The sequence below is a fragment of the Erithacus rubecula genome (assembly GCF_903797595.1).
Source record: "Erithacus rubecula genome assembly, chromosome: 2".
Classification (NCBI taxonomy): domain Eukaryota; kingdom Metazoa; phylum Chordata; class Aves; order Passeriformes; family Muscicapidae; genus Erithacus; species Erithacus rubecula.
In genome coordinates, this window is record NC_136685.1 from 1,616,419 (window position 1) to 1,634,709 (window position 18,291).

Below are 18,291 nucleotides of genomic sequence, written 5' to 3' on the forward strand. Positions count from 1 at the left end.
GCAGTGTCTGCATGTGCTGAAGGGGGACAGGTCCCTGCTCCAATACTTGTGTGGCATCATCTGGTAATCTGCTGCCAGGGCTGGGTGGGATATTGGGAAGAAATTCTTGGCTGGGAGGGTGAGGAGGAATCCCCAGAGAAGATGTGGCTGCCCCTGGGTCCCTGGCAGTGCCCAGGCCAGGCTGGATGGGGTGAGGATGAGGATTTCTCTCCTCTGCCCATGGTCAGCAGTGTTTCTCCATGCTGAGGATCAGTGCAGGTAACCCCACAGCCCTGGGAGCCCTTCCAGGATTGTCAGCCTTGGATCTCCCTCTCTGCAGCCCCCCAAGAGCTGGGATAAGTGACCCTCATGTGTTTCATGGCTTGCTGTGTGTGGGTGGGAGATGGGGACCTCAGGAAAGCTCAGCACCCTGCAGAGCAAAGGGGACACCAGGCTCAGTCACACCCTTTGTCTGACCAGGAATGGCTCTGTCCATTCCACCTTCCCACAAAGCAACATTTCCCTGTTTTTCCAGGATAGTTTCCTTAATGGGACCTGGGATGGAGTCCTGTGCCAGGCAGGCAGCCAGCAGACATCTCAGCAGTGGGATATTCTTCCCCTGCAGCCCTGCAGTGTCTGGGGCAGCTGCATGGGGATGAAAACCAACATCTGTCCCTGACTTCAAGGAATTAATTTGCTTTTTGATCATTTGTAGGGAAGAGTCCAGCAGAGCCCTGAGGTGCTGCTGGGACAAGTGCCTGCTGTCTGAGGAACCTTCAAAACAATTTCTCCTCTGGCCAGCACTGCTGGAGGCTTTCCTGGGCTGGGTCTGTGCCAGCCTGGTTGTGCTCCTGTCCCCACCTTGTCACCTGCCCTGCAGTGTCCCAGCAGATGTGACACTCTGGCTCCTGATGCTGGGGAGAGTCACCACGAGGTTCTGTGTGTTCCTGTGCTCTGGCAGTGCTGCAGAAATCAGCATTTCCCCTGCTTTATGGATCCCCCTCCCTTTCTGCCATCAGGAATAACACTGCAGAAAGGGAGGGAACAATTTGGTGGCATTCAGGAGTTGCTGAGTCTTGAACAGCTTCTGCTGGTCCAGCCAGTTCTTTGAAAGTTGGAGTTTTTGGGTAATTTTTTTTTTTTTTTTTTTTTTTTTTTTTTTTTGTTCAAATAGCAGCTTGCAAAGGGCCAGAAACTGTTGTGACAGTGCCTCTAAAATCCTTAAGCTGCTTGAATCACTCCAAGGAGCCAGGCTATAAAAGAGCTGGAATAAAATGTATCCCACAATGTCCTTCACTTCTGCTGACAGCTGCAGTTTAAATTACTGGTGCAACCTTTTAGCATAGCTGGCTTGTAAGAACTAATAAAATATAAAATGAAGTTACAACAGGGACTTGCTACCTTTTCTCTGGTGGAGAGTAGGGAGAAACCACCCCCCTTTTTTTTTTTTGGGGTGAGCCTGTGCTGGGGTGCTGTTATTGCTTTAATGACAGTGATCAGAATAAAATATTAATATATGCTGGAATTTTTATATCATAATTATTATATAATGTTTATTAGACAAGGGCTTCACTTTAATCATAAAGTGGCATTTATTCTACAAAGAGCCTGATGTTTTACAGAGTTTACATTCAAATTGAGCTTAAAAAAAAGAAAATAAATAGCTTTCTTCTAGTGGAAAGTGCTCCTGCCATGGCAGGAAGGTTGAAATTAGATAATCTTTGAGGTTCCTTCTAACCCAAACAATTCTGTGTCTCTCAGGTTTCTTTGACTGATAGATTTGGGTATCCCATTGCCAGCTGCTCTGATTCCTTTGCCCCAATTGGCTGGACTTTTAGGGACTCAAAATAATTGGTGGCTTTGAAGAAGAAAAAAAAAAAATCAGATTTTTATTTAGTAAACTGTCAGCATTCCAAGCTTGCCAATAAAACATCCCCAGACCTGGGGGAGGCAGTGAGGGCTTTGCAGATGCTGGGCTCGTGCAGCGTGGGTGAGCTTTGAAGTGGAGATTTCATGGTGAAATGAAGCCCTCAGCTGTGAAATCTTCACTCATGATTCCTGCAGAACTCTGGGAAGAACTTGCAATCAAGGAGGGGGTAGAAGGGTCCTGGCTGTTCTTGTCTGTACAAACATTTTGTAGCTGGGTGTGGATGGAGCCTTGCCAGGAGAGAGGAGCTCCCATCACCATGTGTTTCCTTCTTTGCATCCCAAAGATGTGGGCACTCAGGAATTGTTTTGCCAGCTGAAATGGAAGGGGATGGAAGCAGCTTTTATAAGCAGCACCAGCCTCCCAAGGACCAGCCCTGACTCCCTGCAGGGAGCTGAGACTGGGGAGAAGTTTGGAATATGGAACTCATTAGTGAGATCAGGGTGGGGAGAGGGAGCTTGAGATGCTCTGCTGTCCCAGAGGCTTGTGAGAGGATGAAGGCAGCATGTGGATGCTCCTTTTTCTTTTAAAACAAAGGGAAATGCCAACTGTCACCTGCAGGATAATCCTGGAGCCTCCAGCTTTTCTTAACAAAAGGTATTTTATTTTCCTTTTAATTTTTTAATCTGTTTTGTCTGCTGAGATGAAGCAGAGGTGTGGCTGAGAGAGGATTTGAGCTAGGGAAAAAAAAGCTGGATGAAGAATTGGTGGGAATTGCTGGGTTTGAGGCTGGGCTTGGTGGTGTGTCATGGAGCAGGTCAGGCTGGGTGGCTTGCAATGATCCTCATGGATCTTGGCACTTATGGAACAGTGGAGATAATGATTTTATTTAATGTTTTTGTGGGGAATGATTGCATGGTTGTAAGCTGAGAGCTGTCAGTTATCAGGTGCTGTGCAGGAAGAATTTTGTGTGAAGTGAGCTGAGAATGCCTGAAAGCAGGCTCAGAACTGATCACCTTTTAGATTTGCAATATCCCTTCTCCAGCTGGTCTCATCTGTACCTGATTCCCCCTTTAATGCCCCTCACCCTTCCTTACTCCCCTGCAGCCCAAATTGTCAAACCTGTGGGAGTGTGCAGGCTTTAGACCATGTCACAAATCACAGAATCCCAGAATGGTTTAGGAGGGAAGGGACCTTAAAGCTCATCTTGTTCCATGCCCATGTTCCACCTTCCACTCTCCCAGGTTGCTCAATCCCTGTTTGGAGAGGTCCAGAAGGAATGTTTGTGTCTCTCTTGCACAATGCCTCGAGGCCATGCATTACTTAGTTCTTTTGTCTGTGTTTTTCTGTTCAACAGGAGGGAAACCCTTGAGATCAGCACTGGGAGGAAGAAGAGAGGTGGTGAAGGAGCTGATGTGAGATGTGGGACAGGTCTGAGCCAAGGAGCTGAGGGACAGCAGGTAAAGCACAAAGGAGCACTGCAGTGCATGCCCAGGATTAAGTTGCTTCTTCCCTTGCTGGATTTTAACATAATTTACCAAAACATCTCACACCCTTCTTACAACACTCTCCTCCTCCCCATGGTCCAGTTGAAATAATGGTGAGATGAGGAAAGCTTGTAAAAATAGGGCAGGACCAGCACAGTGTCACCTCCAGAGCTTTAATCAAGCCTCTTACATATTTTTTGGCCATCAACTCTTTCATTTAATCATCCATTAATTGCAGAAAGTTTTAGCCAAATTCATTTGGCAGAATTGCAGGCAAAGGAAGAAGCAGCATTTCACAATCCTCTGGTTTCAGCAGTTTTCAATTCTGATTTTAAAAGCAGTGTTGAATGTCACTAATGGTCTAAGCTCAGTGTCTGGGTGCCTCAGGATCCAAATCCCTGCACACAGCTCAGGCACAAGTTGGGCTCTGAACATTTTTCTTTTTAGCATCATTTTCAGGGCAGATTCTTGTCCCCAAACTCTTTGTGATGGAGGTGTGAGGATTAGTCCATGGGTGCTGATCACAGCTCCTGTGGGGGTGTGTGGCTGCCTGGGAGCCTTCCAATCTCACTGCAGAGGCTGGAATTGCTGCCAGCAGCACATTTCTCCTTCCCCAGTTTTCTTCTCACTCCTGTAAGGAAGCCAGAGGATGAGATTTTGTGCCCTGTGCTGAGCTCTTTCAGGGAAACTCAGGCTCTGGAGCATTGTCAAAAGTGCTGATGAGTTTGGGCTCCAGCAAAGGTGTCAAGAGTGAAGCAAAGGAGTCACTCCTGCCTGTCCCAGGGAACAGCATTTCCTGGCACAGGGACACAAGGACACCATGAGGCAGTAGCATCCTGCACAAAGCTGCTCTGTCTGAAGTTTTGGAGGGGAAGCAGCACGTGGATTGTGACTGGGAGCCACCAGAGTTACTCAAATCAAAATCTGGCTGCTAAACCTGACCCTCCTCTTAGGAAAACCTGGATGAAGTGTGATGGGCTGTGTGGTACAGCACAAAGCACCTCAGGGTGCTCTCAAGGTCCCTTTTGGCCATGAACTCTGCATCTCTAGTGACACATGGCCACTTGAAGCCTCTGTTTTGACTCCCTGTCAGAGGATTTCTCCAGGAGCTCCTTGTCCTTGTGAGCTGTGCTTGGAGCATCTGCTCTGGGTATTCTTGGGCTGAACTGCTTCCAGCAGGCTTAGCAACTGTGCCTGTGATTTCCTGCAGGAAATCCAGCCATGCAGGATGGTGTTTAGCTTATGGGACTGGGACTATCAAACCATCATGGCATTCTTAAGTTGCCTTTTTTTTATTATATTTTAAAAACTTGTTAGCTGTCTCCCCACCTCCAATCCCCCCTATCTGTGCATCTGTGGAGTTTTTTTTTCCTGCCTTGTTGAAGTGAAAGAGTAAATCCTTTTTGATTTATTCCAGAGCAGCCCTCGAGCTCAGCTCCTGTGAGAGCCTGCTGACTTGGAGTTCAAAAGATCTCATGTCTTTGAGGCCAGGCTGTGGTCTTCCATCTTGCCTCAAAGTTAAACTGAAAGAGAAAATTCCTTTTCTTCTTAAAAAGAAAATCACCATGCTGTGTAAGGGAATCAGACTTACCTGGAGCAGCAGAGAATGCCAACATGCAGAATTCCAGGTGAAAATCTGGTTGTTTAGCAAGAGCTTTATTTTCAAGCACTGAGCACGTTGTTTAGGAAGTGTTTTATGGAGATAAATACTCCTTTAAAAGCAGTGCTGTTGCCTGGCTGGGATCCAGCCTGTGATCCTACATTAAAGCATTTTTTGAGTGTTTAAACCACTACATTACCACAGTGGCTAGAAATGGTAGTTCTTATCCCTAACTTCCTGCTGATCTGCAGGATTAGATGAGATATTAGGAAGAAATTCTTTACTTTAAGAGTGGTGGTGAGGAATAGAATTCCCAGAGAAGCTGTGGCTGCCCCTGGATCCCTGGAGGTGTCCAAGGCCAGGTTGAACAGGTTTGGAGCAGCCTGGGGTAGTGGAAGGTGTCCCTGCCCATGGGACAATCTTTAAAGTCCTTTCCAACCCAAATCATTCCATGATTCAATGAGGTGCAGACATATCTGACATATATATGTGTGTATATGATTTATGTACATATATAGAGCAAACCAAACCTGCAAGAACTATTTATATCCTATTTCATTTCCACAGGGCCCTGCTTAGTCCAGATTTATGCAGTTGTGGCTGCAGCTGTGAGCTTGGAAGGGCAGAGGTAATGGATGGAAGACTTTAAATAAGTTTAGGGACCCTCCTTTTAAAATCCAGCTCCTCTGAGCAAGGTGACCTTGGCTGTGCTTCTGATTGGGAATCCAGCCCTGCAGAGGGAAGGATGCTGATCCATGAAGCAAAGGTTTGGCCAGACAGCACAGCTTGGGCTGGGGGAGTTTTCTGCACATGTCAGGCTGTCAGGCTTGCAGTTAAAACTATGGGTGCTCTGCTAAATTTGAATTTACACTTGGGAGGGGTGTGTCTCTGTTTTTTTAAAACTTCAGTTCTGGTGTGGCACAGGTGTGAGGAAAATCTCATATGGTGTTTTGCCAGCCCTTCTCAGCAGAACTCTTCCAAAATCCTTTATTTCAAAGTTTTTGGGTCTGTGGAGAGTGTACATGGGAGCACCTTGGGGTTTTACCCCACTTCCAGGAAAAAAAAATCTGTAGAAGGCTGAAACTGCAATAATTCTCTGGCATGTGTGGGTGCAGTAAAGCCACACAGCTGAGGTGACAGTAAAGGACAGGTGACAGACTGGCTCTTGCTGTTCTGTCCCCACTCTCCTGCTCTTTCTTCAGCAGAGAAAACCCACATCCTCATCTTCTCCCATGTTTTGAGCCAGCAATAAAGCAGGAAAATGTTTTTTTCCCCCAAATCTAATTTGTAACATGATGACTGGACCATTCTTAAACAGCTTCCAACTTAACAATAAAGAAACTTCACAGAGTGCTTGGCAGGAGCCTCTGTACATAATTTAGATCATAATCAGATGCATTAACACATTTTATATGGATCTCATGGGGGCCAGGAAGACGAGGTGTGCTGGGTAATTTCTTTCCAGATTCCTTTACCTGATTGTTTATTACTCTTGGGGACTTCATTTGTGGTCCAAATGTCACCAGCAGAATCCTGCTGCTTCATGTGCCTGCATTCAGAGTAGCTGCTAGAGAGGCTTCAAATTCCTTAATTGCTGTGTTCTCCTCAGTCTTTTCCATCCCTGGTTGTCAAAGGGAGGATGGGGAGGGGAACAAAAGCAAGGACCCAAATCCTGCAAATTTCTGAGCTTCCCCTGTGCCTGGAGCTGGATGGGAGGGAAGGTGCTGAGAGTGCTGCTGTTTCCCACTGAGTACAATCAGGAGCTGCTGCTGGAGAGCTGCATGGGGGAAACACTTCCTCTGCCTCCCTTTCCCTTTGAGATGTTCAACATAAGCAGCTCTAATTTTATAAGTCTCCTGAAAGCTTTTCAAGACTCAGAGAAGAGAAATGGTGTTGTGCCTCTGGTGTTGCTCAATTGTTTTGCCATGATTCCACCCATGCCCAAGACATCCTTGTGAAATCTCTCCTTTGACAGAAAAATCTGTTGCTGCTTTGAAAAGTGATGTTTTGGATGTCTTTCTGCTCTGCTGGTTTTTATTATCCCCACAAAGTGTGGGAAGTTCCCTGTCACTTCAGCATCTCCTTTATGCATGCTGGAGTGATAACCCTCCCCAAATTCATGGGATTGATTTGTTACTGAATGCCATGGAGTGGTGTAAAAGTGGGATTCCCCAGCCAGGGGCCAGGCTCTGCTCCCAGCTGCACAGCTCAGGTTTGGGATATGAGGGGCTGCTCTGTTCACTCCCTCATCCAGGCTGGAACCACCTCAGCCTGGCCTGAGTGTTTGGGCAGGTGAGAAGGCTCAAGAGCATGAAACTGGTTGGATTTGGGCCACAGGACAGGCCTTGGGACCAAAGCATCCCATACCAAAACCACAGAGCTCCTTCTTCCCCTTTTTACTGATTATGGTACTGAAAACCACCCAGGCCAGAGCAGAAGAAGCCTCTTTTTTTTTTCCCCTCTTTAATAATAGTTTATCAACATCAGGTGATGATACAACAGCATCCCAAATTAGCTGAGCTCATGAAGTACCTTTTACCACAGAGCATAATGATGATGGAGAAATGAGTATCCTTAAAAACTGGACTTGATGGGGTTGCTGAATTTCTATTTTGTGTACTGAGTGAATCCCTGTGTCTCACCCTGGAGTTCCCTGTGCTGTTGAAATGTCCACAGGCAGAGGGTGAAAAGCTCTCACCTGGAGTCTCTTCCACAAACTCCTGCTTTTCCCTGCCTTTTCCAGCCAAGTACTGAGGAATGGTGTTACTTGCAGGATATTCTCCCTCAAGATATAAAACCCTTTCATGTCCATCTTGTGATTCAAAATTGGCAGGAGAACAGATCCAAGCTCTGAAGGGTTTGTGTGAGCAGGACAGGCAGTAGATGAGAGGGAGAAAACATCCCCAGTGCTTTGCTGTTTTTAGCCAGCACTTTCCTTGCTTCCAGCTGGGATTGCTGAATTCTCCTTAGGTCAGTGGCACAGTTTGGATAAGGTCAATGGCTTCTGGCTGCCAGAGCTGCTGCAGAACAGGAGGAATGAGGAATTCAGGTTCTCTCCAGCATGGGAATATACTCTGCTGCTTTAAAGTGACAGAGGGCAGAGTTAGGTTGGATTTTAGGAAGGAATTCTTTACTCAGAAGATGGTGAGGCCCTGGCACAGAGAAGCTGTGGCTGCCTCTGGGTCCCTGGAAGTGACCAAAGTCAGGTTGGAGCAATCTGGGATGGTGGGAGGTGTCCCTGACCATCACAGAGGGTGGAACTGGATGGTTTTTAAGGTCCCTTCCAACCCCAAACCTTCTGCAATTCTGTGAGTCTGTATGGGGGGTGCTCTTTAAATATCCCAAAGAAGGGAATAGACATAAATAAGGCAGAATGGGAAAGATAAAACAACTCTTCTGGTGATGGGGAATGGGAACAAAGTGCATTTTTCTGTATTAGGCAGAAGGATGCTGCCTGTTGTGAATGTGTGTGGTTGCCCTCCTCTGGTTCAAAACAGAACAACCTCCCAAGACCAGAGACTGGTTTTGGAGGCAGGATTGTTATGTTTGTTCAGAGTGACTTTGAAGAGTCAGGATCATTTTAGATGCTGGGAATTGATCAGTGCAACATCTCATCTTCAAAACCACCCTGGGCAAGGGGCAACTTCTGAGCTGCTGGAGGAGGAGGAGAGGATGCACCAAAACCACCAAGAACTTGTCACTAAACATGGACAAACTCTGCTGAGGTGGGTGCAGGGCTTGGAGAGGCTGCAAAACACAGCTTGCTGCAGGATGTGGCTCTGAGGAATCTGTCACCAAGGGCTGGTGACCCCACAGCCCTCCCACCTCAGGATAGGCAGCTGACCCCTGCTCCGTGGAGCTGCCTTGAGTTCTGCATCAGCCTGAGAATTATGTGACAGATTTAATTAGCTAATCATTTGCTGACCTTCATTTTTGTGAAAATAGTGTGAAAGTGAGTTTATCAGCAGTTAGCTGTTCCAGCAGAGAAGCAGAGGCTTAGAGGATTTAAGGGAACTGCATCCAGCACTGGTGATTTCCACTCGGGTGTGTTAGACCATGTCCTTGAAGGATGCTGATACTAAGACAGGTAATCCTGGTCAGCAAAAAAACTCACTTGTGCTTTGGGATTTTTTTTTATACCATCTGGATCAGGACCAGCAAAGTCAGGGAGATAGCTGTGTGCCTTTTGCAGGAGTGTCTTAAAGGTGAAACCTTTGCTCTGCATTTGGAGCCGTTTCAAAATGTGAATCCTAGGAACTATAGATTTTGTCTTCTATGGATTTTGGCAAGACAGTTCTTGGAGCAGCTGAAAGGGAAATGAACCTGAGAGCAGCTTTTTGACTTTGGTGAAACTCAATAATTACTTTCCAGTACAGACATTAAAAAAAACCCCAATCAAACCTGGTGACATCTGTGATTCAGACAGCATCTAATCCATGCTTTTTTTCTCCCACTGCAGCAACCAGACTGGATCCAGAGTGGGATATGCACACCTTGTGTATCTCTCTGCATTTTGGAGACATGGATAGATTTGGGGAAATGACTGTGTAGTGGTTGAGCAGAGAGCTGCTCCTTAAAAGAAGTCCCTTAAATGTCTTTCAATGCCAGCCTGACCCATTTAATCTCACAGCATTGCTCTCATGAATGTTTTATCACCTCCTACAAGTATTAAGTCCTACAATGCCACTAAAACACGTTGAATTTTAGTGTGGAAGTGGTGTAAATGTCTTAATTGAAGAGATGTACTCCTGTGTCCTGAGGTAAATGCTGGGAGGCTCCACACTGCCACCAGCTCATACATCCAGTGAGAAGCTTACAAAGAGTTATTTTCATGATCCATTACAGCTTTATCTAGTTCAGGTATCTCCAGGAAAGGCTTCCACCTTTTCTCTGGCATTTCTTTGAATTGTAGAACAAACAAGTTTGGAAGGGATCTTTGGAAGTCTCTAATCCAGTGTCCTGCTCATGGCAAAGGTAGATGAGATTGCTCCAGGCTTTGTCCAGCTGAGGTTGGATTGTCCTGGGCTGGAGGGTCCAGCAGCTCTCCAGGCTCCTGTTCCATTGGTTTTCCTGCTGAATATCCACAGAGGAGACTACATCAGAAACCTTGCTGCCCTCAAGGTGATCAACATCTGCCAAGGATGGTTTCAGATGACAAAGCAATGAGGTTCAGTTTGCCCACAGCACATCTTCTCACCCTTCATGGCCATGGGAATGGATTCCAGGAGGATTTGCTCCATCCATCCCTGCCCATAGAATTCAGGTGTTGCTATCCTTTTTATTCCAGCTAAACCCTCTGCAGAGTGAGTTTGTGCTGTCAAAATTAATACTCAAAAAGTCAGTGCAGGTAACCTTGGCTTCCTCTTGACTTGGTTGCTCACAAGCTTTCATTGCCTTCCCTAATAAAGCCTTTACAATTGCTTAGAGACACTTCAAGTTGTTCATGTTTAAATAAAGGGATTAATTTCAGGCCTCCTGCTGCTGAACTTGTACATTTGAATTTTGAGGAAGTGCCTTTTCCCTGTGAGGTGCAAAGGGGCTCCCTTTGATCAGATAAATGGACTGGAACTGTCCTGAGGAGCCACTGAACTGCTCAGCATCGATCTGCACTTGCCAGGCACTGGAAACAATTAAAATGGCTCCATGAAGACTAAATACAGAGGGATCTTAGGGCCTCAGGAACACCTGCCCTTTAATCCTGGTCCTGCTGTTGATTTTATTGATGATTGAATTGGTATTTTAACATTTCCATGCCTTTGTTTCCCCACCTATAAATTACTTGTGCCTTCCTTTTGGGTTATTGAGCTTGGCTGACACATAAAAATTGTCAAGGTAAGGTGCCAAGCACACACAAACTATTTTATTTTTAGTGTCTTTTGAAATCTTGGACTTTTTGTTCTCCCTTTTATCTGTCTCTTTCTTTTTAATCACACCAAATGGAAATAAATTCAATCACAGCTGGTGCTGCAGAAGAATCATTAGGCCCATCCAGCTGGCTGTCTCAGGGCCAGAGTGGGATTGTTCCCTGTGCTGCATTTCCAAAGTATTTTATCTCCTTTAGTCCTGTGTTTGTGGAGTGATGAGCTCCTTTCACTTCTGTCATCCATCCTGAATGGGGAGGGCTATTTTTAGCTGGCTGTAAGTAAATGGACATCAGGCACCATGGCAAGGGGACTGGGTTATTTTTGGAAACCCATCAGCAGCCCTTCTGGCAGGTCCTGCTGTGGGATTTATCTGTGGCTGGGCTGTCTCAGGTTGTGGTATCAGTTCCCAAGGTTGTGAACCTGGTTTCTTGGATGTGATCTGCACTCTGAGTGTGGAAATAGCAGCTGCTGGAGATCCTGTTGATGGCATCAGTTTCTGGGATTTAATTCCCCCTAAACCAGGTTGGATGGGGCCCTGAGCAACCTGATCTAGGGGGTGGCAGGGGCTGGAATGAGAGGAGCCTTAAGGTCTTTTCCAACCCAAACCAGGCTGGGATTCTAAACCAGGAGGAATGCAGGGTGGTGGTTGAGTGGAAATTCTGGGGCAGAAGATGAGGTTGGCTTAGGGCAATGTGGGAAATGCAGTTGGAGTGGAGCCAAGCCCTGGAGATGCTCTCACACTTGGAGCCCTCTGTGAATGTGCAGACTTGGCACTGCCAGTGGTCACACAACAGGTTCTGGGGTCTTTGGGAGTTTGGGACAGTTCTGCTTCAGTGGATTGCAGAAGGGTGATGTTTTCTTGGTTTTGCTCAGTCCTTTTTGTAAAGAATTTTGTCCTGTGGGGTTTAGGGTGGGCTTGGCAGCACTGGGTTGTCAGTTGGACTCAGTGATCTTAGAGGACTTTTCCAACCTTAATGATTCTATGATTCCATCAGCATTTTGGGACAGCTGTGCCACAGTTTATGTGAGAAGCTGATGCTGCTTGGAGCCACTGGGCTCTCCAGTTACTCAGCTGTGAATGTGCAAGTTGGAATCTGGGGGCAGTGACCAAATCTGAGAGCTCAGAAAGCCTCAGCAGAAAACCTCCTGTGCAGGATTATCTTCTCTGTCTGCCTCAGCAAAGACCCAAATCTCATTTCAAATGTCAGAAACTGCTCTCACCTGGGTGTTCCCAGCCTTTTATAGAGTTGTTGAAGGCCATTTCCTAAAATTAGCTGCTGCAGGGGAAAGCTGATACTGGCTCCATATCAGAGCCTTTCCAAAGCTCTGGATGATCATTTACTTGATGGGTTCCTATGGGTAAAAGGTAGAAAAATGGAAGAAAACCAGAACCTGATGGTGCTTCCTGAGAAGTAAAATCTTGTGGGTTTTTGGGCAGAATCTCTTTTCTTGGTTGTTTTTGGAGTGATTTTTTTTTTGTTTTCCTGAAGCTTTCCCAGGCAGACCAGTGGCTTGTCTTTAGAATCAGACTTATTTTTGTTTTCTTCAAACTTTCTGGTGATCCAAACATGCTGGGGAGCTCTGGGAAGGGGAACATGTGACTCTGAAGGAGGCTGAAATGGTAAAGCACAGTCAGATCTGCTAAGCAACAGCATTGACACGTTTAAATAAATCTGCTGTTGACTAATATAGAGTGACATATTGAGAGCAATTAAAAAAAAAAAAAAAAGGAAACTAGGCACAAATTTGGGAAATGAGTGGAATGAGAACAGAACAAAGATGTTAGAGAGGATGCTGGATAAAAGAGAGGGAGGGCTGCTCCACAAAAGGAGTGTGCTAGAGAATCAGGGTGTCCATCAGGAAGGGAGAGACAATAACAGAAGTGCAGATTTGTGCTGAAATTATCCCTTGGCAGTAAGATCCTTGTATTTCTGCTTCCCTGCCAACTCTGCTGGCTGCCAGGATTGAAGAGATTTGTCCTGCCTGGTGCAGAGAGGAGCATGTGGTGGGATGTCAGGCAGCTGGGAGAAGGTAAGGTGGCACTTCTCGTTCTTGTTGGTGGCTTTAGGACTTTGTTGTTCCTTTGGCTCTGCTGTGATTTGGGTGTGAGTTCTGTCATCCCCATCCCTGTGGATGTGTGTAATGCTGGAGAAAGGAGAAGGGACTGAACCAGGAGGGGTTGGGCTTGAAGCTGGTGAAAGGAAATCCCTTTAAATCCCAGAATGGTTTTATGGGAAGGGACCTTAAAGCTCATCCCATTCTATCCTCTGCCATGACCAGGGACACCTCCACTGTCCCAGGCTGCTCCAAGCCCCATCCAGCCTGGCCTTGGACACTGCCAGGGATCCAGGGACAGCCACAGCTGCTCTGGGCAACTTGCAGAGCTCATCTGTGGAAGTTGCTGCTGCAGGAAGCTGTGACACTGAGTGCTTGGTGTGTTTTTCCTTTCCTTTTCCCTCCCTTTTTTTAACAGTTCAGGCTCTCCTGATGGCTTAGAAAAAATGTATTTTAGTGGACAGCTGCTGTTCTTCAAGGGCTCCTACAACTCCTGTTTGTTAATGGTTTGGGGGAAATTGTCCTGAATAAATTATTCCATGACTGATTTATGGTTATTTTACACCAAAGCAGCTGGAAATGAGGAGTGAGGGGTTGAAGTGAATGGATCATTGGCTTGATCTAATACAGCCATCCTAGTGCTTCCCTAATATTTTTTTTTGGATTCTCTGCAGAGGCCAAATTGAGTTGTGAATTTTGTGCCCATGCTAATGACTTTGTTCCAGGCTGATGCCTTGGTGTGGCACGTTCACAGTGGAGCTGGGTTTGCCAGCAGCTTTCCCAGCCTCTGGGAATGGCTCCCCTTTTTCCTGGCTGCCCATCAGGTGTTTACTCTGCCCACCAGCAGCCTTTGTGCTGTGGGTGGCAAAAGAAAATTCCCACTCTGGGATGGTTTGAGGCTGAAAGGGAAATTTTGTGTAATCAGAACCATTGGTGGCTTCCACCATTATTTTCCCCACTGTCAGAGGTGCCACTGCCAATCTGAAATTTGGTTTCAGTACACTTATTTAAGCTCACTCTCCTGCACTAAGGCAGAACAAATATTGCAACCTCATACTGAAATATACCCAAGAAATCATTGCTGGGATGCTCCAACCTCACCTGAAGGCCAGGTTGATGGAGACAGAGCAACACAAGCTCAGATCCAGGAAAGCATTCCTGGCACTCCATTCCAAGTGCCATTAAGGAGATGCCAAAGTCCAGCAGACATTTGGACAACACAAAACATTCCATTGAGCTCTGATATTTAACAGCAGAAAAGTTTCCCAGGCTAATTCAGGCAACTGGCAGAAAAAAAAAAAAAAATCGCTGAGATGAGAGTGAGATGGCACAGCTTGAGATGCTGGGGCTGCCTCTTTGTCCATGATAACTGCTGTGAATGGCCAGAAGAGGCATTTGTGGATTGCTCATCCATTAGCACCTCTCAGCATCGATTTTCCAAAGTGTCCCTGAAGTGAGCTGGAACCAGCTCTGTGAGTTGGAAGCAGCCTGATCTTTGGGATGATGGCTGGGAGACAGCAGCTTGTGTTGGAAGCAGTTCCTTCATCTGCATGAGCCTTGTGCTGGCACTGTGACCCATTTTTTGAGCTGCTCTGAGGACATTTGGCCTCTCTTCCCTACAAAAATAGCTGCTGTATGTTGGAGATTCCTGCCTGGAGCATTTGGGAGCCAAAGGAGCTCCAGCCTTCCCAAATGTGCCCTCTGTGCTGACATTTGGAATCCCTCCACCCTGTGCTGGGCAGGGTGAGGGTTATTTGGGTGATCCACAATTCCCATGGTTTCTCTGGGAATTTTCCCTCCTGGCCATGGAATCCAGTTTCTGATGTGAACTATTCAAAGCCCTCCCAAGCTCTGTCCTGAACATCCTGCTGCCAGTCCAGGGAAGCTGTTAAACCATTAACTCTGCATAAACTTGGCTGCTTTCAGGTGCTCAGTGACAGCACCACTGGTGGCTGAAGCATTTGGACTTGCTGTGATTGCAGCAGACAGATTGTCTCAAAGCCACAAGGTATTAATTGGCTTTCATCTTCAATACCAGTTAATAAAAAATTCCTTAAAAAGACACACTGCTTAACATTAGATGTTCTTTAATGTTCTTAGAGGGTTCTAATAAAACAAGGCTTTGGCATCTGCTCTTACCTGTTAGACTTCCAATAACTGTGGAATCCATCAGCTGTTTGCACTCAAATTTGAGAGATGGAGCTCACCAAATGTATAAATGATCTGAAAATAGGGAACTGAGGCTCTTTATGGGGTACTGGAGAACCCCATGGAAAACTGAAGCATCAAACAGTAAAAATTCAGCTTCATTTGTGCTGCTGTTCCCAGAACTCATGGGGGCACGTTGACAGCGCAGATATTTTTCTCCAAATACCATGCTGAGAATTGCAGGGCCATTACAAGCACTTGATAAAATTAATAATCATTCCAGCTCTTTCTCCAGCTAAGAGGACACCATTAGGTTTGGGAGAGTAGCTGAAAAGTGCATTTGGACCAAGCTTTAAGCTTGGCAGGTTTTGGGTTTCAAAGGCATTTTCAAAGTGCTCCCCCAGCTCACACAAACTTTGGTGTGGAAACTAAAAAATCTATTAGTGAGTTTCAATTTACACAGGATAAATCCTTCCCTGAGGATTGCTCTTGTTCTCTGGAATTACAGGCTTTGGCATGATAACATTTTTCTCCTTAATTGTCCCTTTTGCAGTTCCTTGGTGTGAGCAGCAGCAAAACTCCAGCAGGAGAGAGGTGGAGGGTTCTTTGGGACCTGGAGATATGTGGAGGGTGCAGAAGGAAAAAAATGATGCAGCAGAGCTGTGGGAGAGGGAGGACAAGAGAGACCCAGATGGGTGGAAATGAGATTTGGACAGCAGGAAAAAAGCTGGTGAGAGAGGGGGGCAAAGAAAACGATCTCAGCAGCTGCATTTTGTGTGGCCACTCCTGTATCCTGCAGCTGTTCATTAGAAATTCTGTTTATGCCACAGGGAGTTTTGGAGTCTCTGAAGCTGACACAGTTTTAATAGACAAAGACATTTTGAGTGCAGCACATCTGCTCTGGGATGCTAAGGAAGATGCTCCATGCAGTAGTGCCATTGGTTTTTATTTTTTATTTTAAGGCCTCTCTTTTATCCTAAAACGTAATTTTTGAGGTCAAAAGAAGTGCTGTGTTTGCTCATTAAGTTTGCAGCCCTTAAACTGAGAGTCCTGCTGTATTCTTCCTAATATCCCCTGCCCTGGGAGCAGGCAGAGTCACCTCTGAACTGGAAGGATTCTAAAGCATTTCTCAGAAGTGGCCATGTGTGTGAAACACAAGCACAGGCCTGGGGCAGGAGGGTGCTGCCCCTGAGCAGAGACCTCCTTTGGCCACTGCTGCATTATTGAATATTTGGTGAGTAGGTCTTAAATTGATCAATTTATTTCTCAGCAGGCTCAATCTAACCCTCTGCTTAACTTTTATAACCCGTGGCTTTGCAGAACCCATCTCATCTCTCTCCATGATTGAATCCACCTTGTGCAACTGCAAAGTTAATTCCTTCCTTCACCTCCAGCTCTGCTCAAGTTCCTTGGATCCCTCCTTGCCTGACCTCTCTCTTAGCCCTCCAATAAACAGAACAGTGTCACTTTGCCCTTCCTAACTGCTGTTATTGCTGCATCTGCCCTGCAGCAGCTTCTGGATATTTTCTACCTTCCCATTTTAGTAGGAGCAGTGTCCAGGCTGGATGCAGGTGCTGAGTGGAGTTTGCCATCTCCCATCCTGCTTTTTCCAAGGACTGCCTGTGTTGGTCTTGTCCAGCCAGAAAGAGCTTGAGAAAAGCTTTGTTTGTTGTGTTGGAAGGGAAGCACTGAGCACCAGTGACAAGACAGAGCACAGCATGTGTGGAATGATCCATGATCCAGCATCCCAAATCCAAGCAGCAGCAGTGCTTTGTAGGAATTTAATTACCATGGATTGTGCTGCTGCTTATCTCCTATCATCCACTCTGCTGCTGCTTAATGACTTTGTTAGGCACACACACACAAACCTCAGGTGCCCTGTTCTGCCTTCTCAGTGTGTTTTGAAGTGTTTGGCCACGTGCACATCTGCAAGTCCTGTGTAGAGGAGTGTCCTGCAGGGACCTTCATTAGGTTTTATAGAATCCCAGAATGGTTTGGGTGGGAAGGACCTTAAAGCTCATCCCATTCCCTGTCCCTGCCATGGACAGGGACACCTCCCACTGTCCCAGGTTGCTCCAAGCACTGGTTCAGCTTTGCTCAGGAGGGAGAAATGGAGATATACAGAGAAAATACAAGTGTTAGAGCCCCTCTGCTCTGAGCCAGGCTGGGAGAGCTGGGGCTGCTCACCTGGAGAAGAGAAGGATCCAGGGAGAGCTCAGAGCCCCTTGCAGAGCCTAAAGGGGCTCCAGGAGAGCTGGAGAGGGACTGGGGACAAGGGATGGAGGGACAGGACACAGAGAATGGCTTTACTGCCAGAGGGCAGGGATGGATGGGATATTGGGAAGGAATTGTGGTGGTGAGGCCCCAGAGAAGCTGTGGAATCCCTGGAAGTGTCCCAGGCCAGGTTGGATTAATTTGGATCAACCTGGGATGGTGGAAGGTGTCCCTGCCTGTGGCAGGGGTGCAGTGGGATGGTCTTTAAAGTCTCTTCCCTCCCAAACCATTCTGGGAATTGAATTTTCAGCTTGTTTTGCAATAAACCACGTGGCACTGATGATTGTCACTGAGCCTCAGATGGAGCAGCCAGGGCTCCCAGTCTGTGTTGGCTTTCCCTGGATGTGAACTTCACTGTCCCTGGGCTGTGGGGACTCAGTGCTGAGCTGCCTCCTTGTGCCCCCTGAGGTGCACAAAAAACCATCTGAGTGATTTCATGTTTGTTAGAGGCCCCTCCATGGAGGTGCTCAGTCTCCAGAACTGGTTTATTCCCTGTGTTCAGGAAAGGGGCAAACTTCCCATAACCCCCACACAGATGGATTATTTTCCATAGAGACCCACCCTGCTGAGTGATGCTGTTAAACACTCTCTGTGTTTCTGTACTTTCCAAGCAGTATTTACTTTTCCTTATAACTTACCCAGGACAATGAAACTTTTAAATTTGTGCTTAATTATGACCTGAAGCTTCTGTCAGAGAGCAGGAGCCTGAACCTGCCACGTGCTTATTTCCTGCTGTGGAAGCAGCAAGGAGGGTGTTTTAGGGAGGTGAGAGAGGCTTGTGGTTTTGCCTTGGGGAAAATAACGTGCCTGAGCTATCTAGGGCTGGAAACCACAAAGAATACCAAGGATTTGAGCTGTCTCAGGGAGTCAGTGTTTGGGAAACCAGCCCTCTCTTCCTGCCTGGAATTGACCTCCTCATGCTTCTCTCATGTGATGGGGCTCTTGGATGTGGTTTAACCTCAAGAGAATTCTTGCTCATTAATTACTTCAAGGTAAAAGCAAAGACATGCTTTGCTT

At 46.6% G+C, this 18,291-nt stretch overlaps 1 long non-coding RNA gene across 2 annotated transcripts in view; it reads left to right on the top strand.

Moving 5' to 3' along the window:
* Nucleotides 1-18,291, top strand: part of LOC306798271 — a 79,839-nt gene that overhangs the window by 59,326 nt on the left and 2,222 nt on the right. The window contains exons 3-4 of one of the 2 annotated variants that reach the window (XR_013773311.1): nucleotides 3,204-3,306; nucleotides 5,501-5,561. This is a non-coding gene — a long non-coding RNA (uncharacterized lncRNA). The remainder of the gene's footprint in view (nucleotides 1-3,203; nucleotides 3,307-5,500; nucleotides 5,562-18,291) is intronic. The other variant, XR_013773312.1, reaches the window with a different exon arrangement.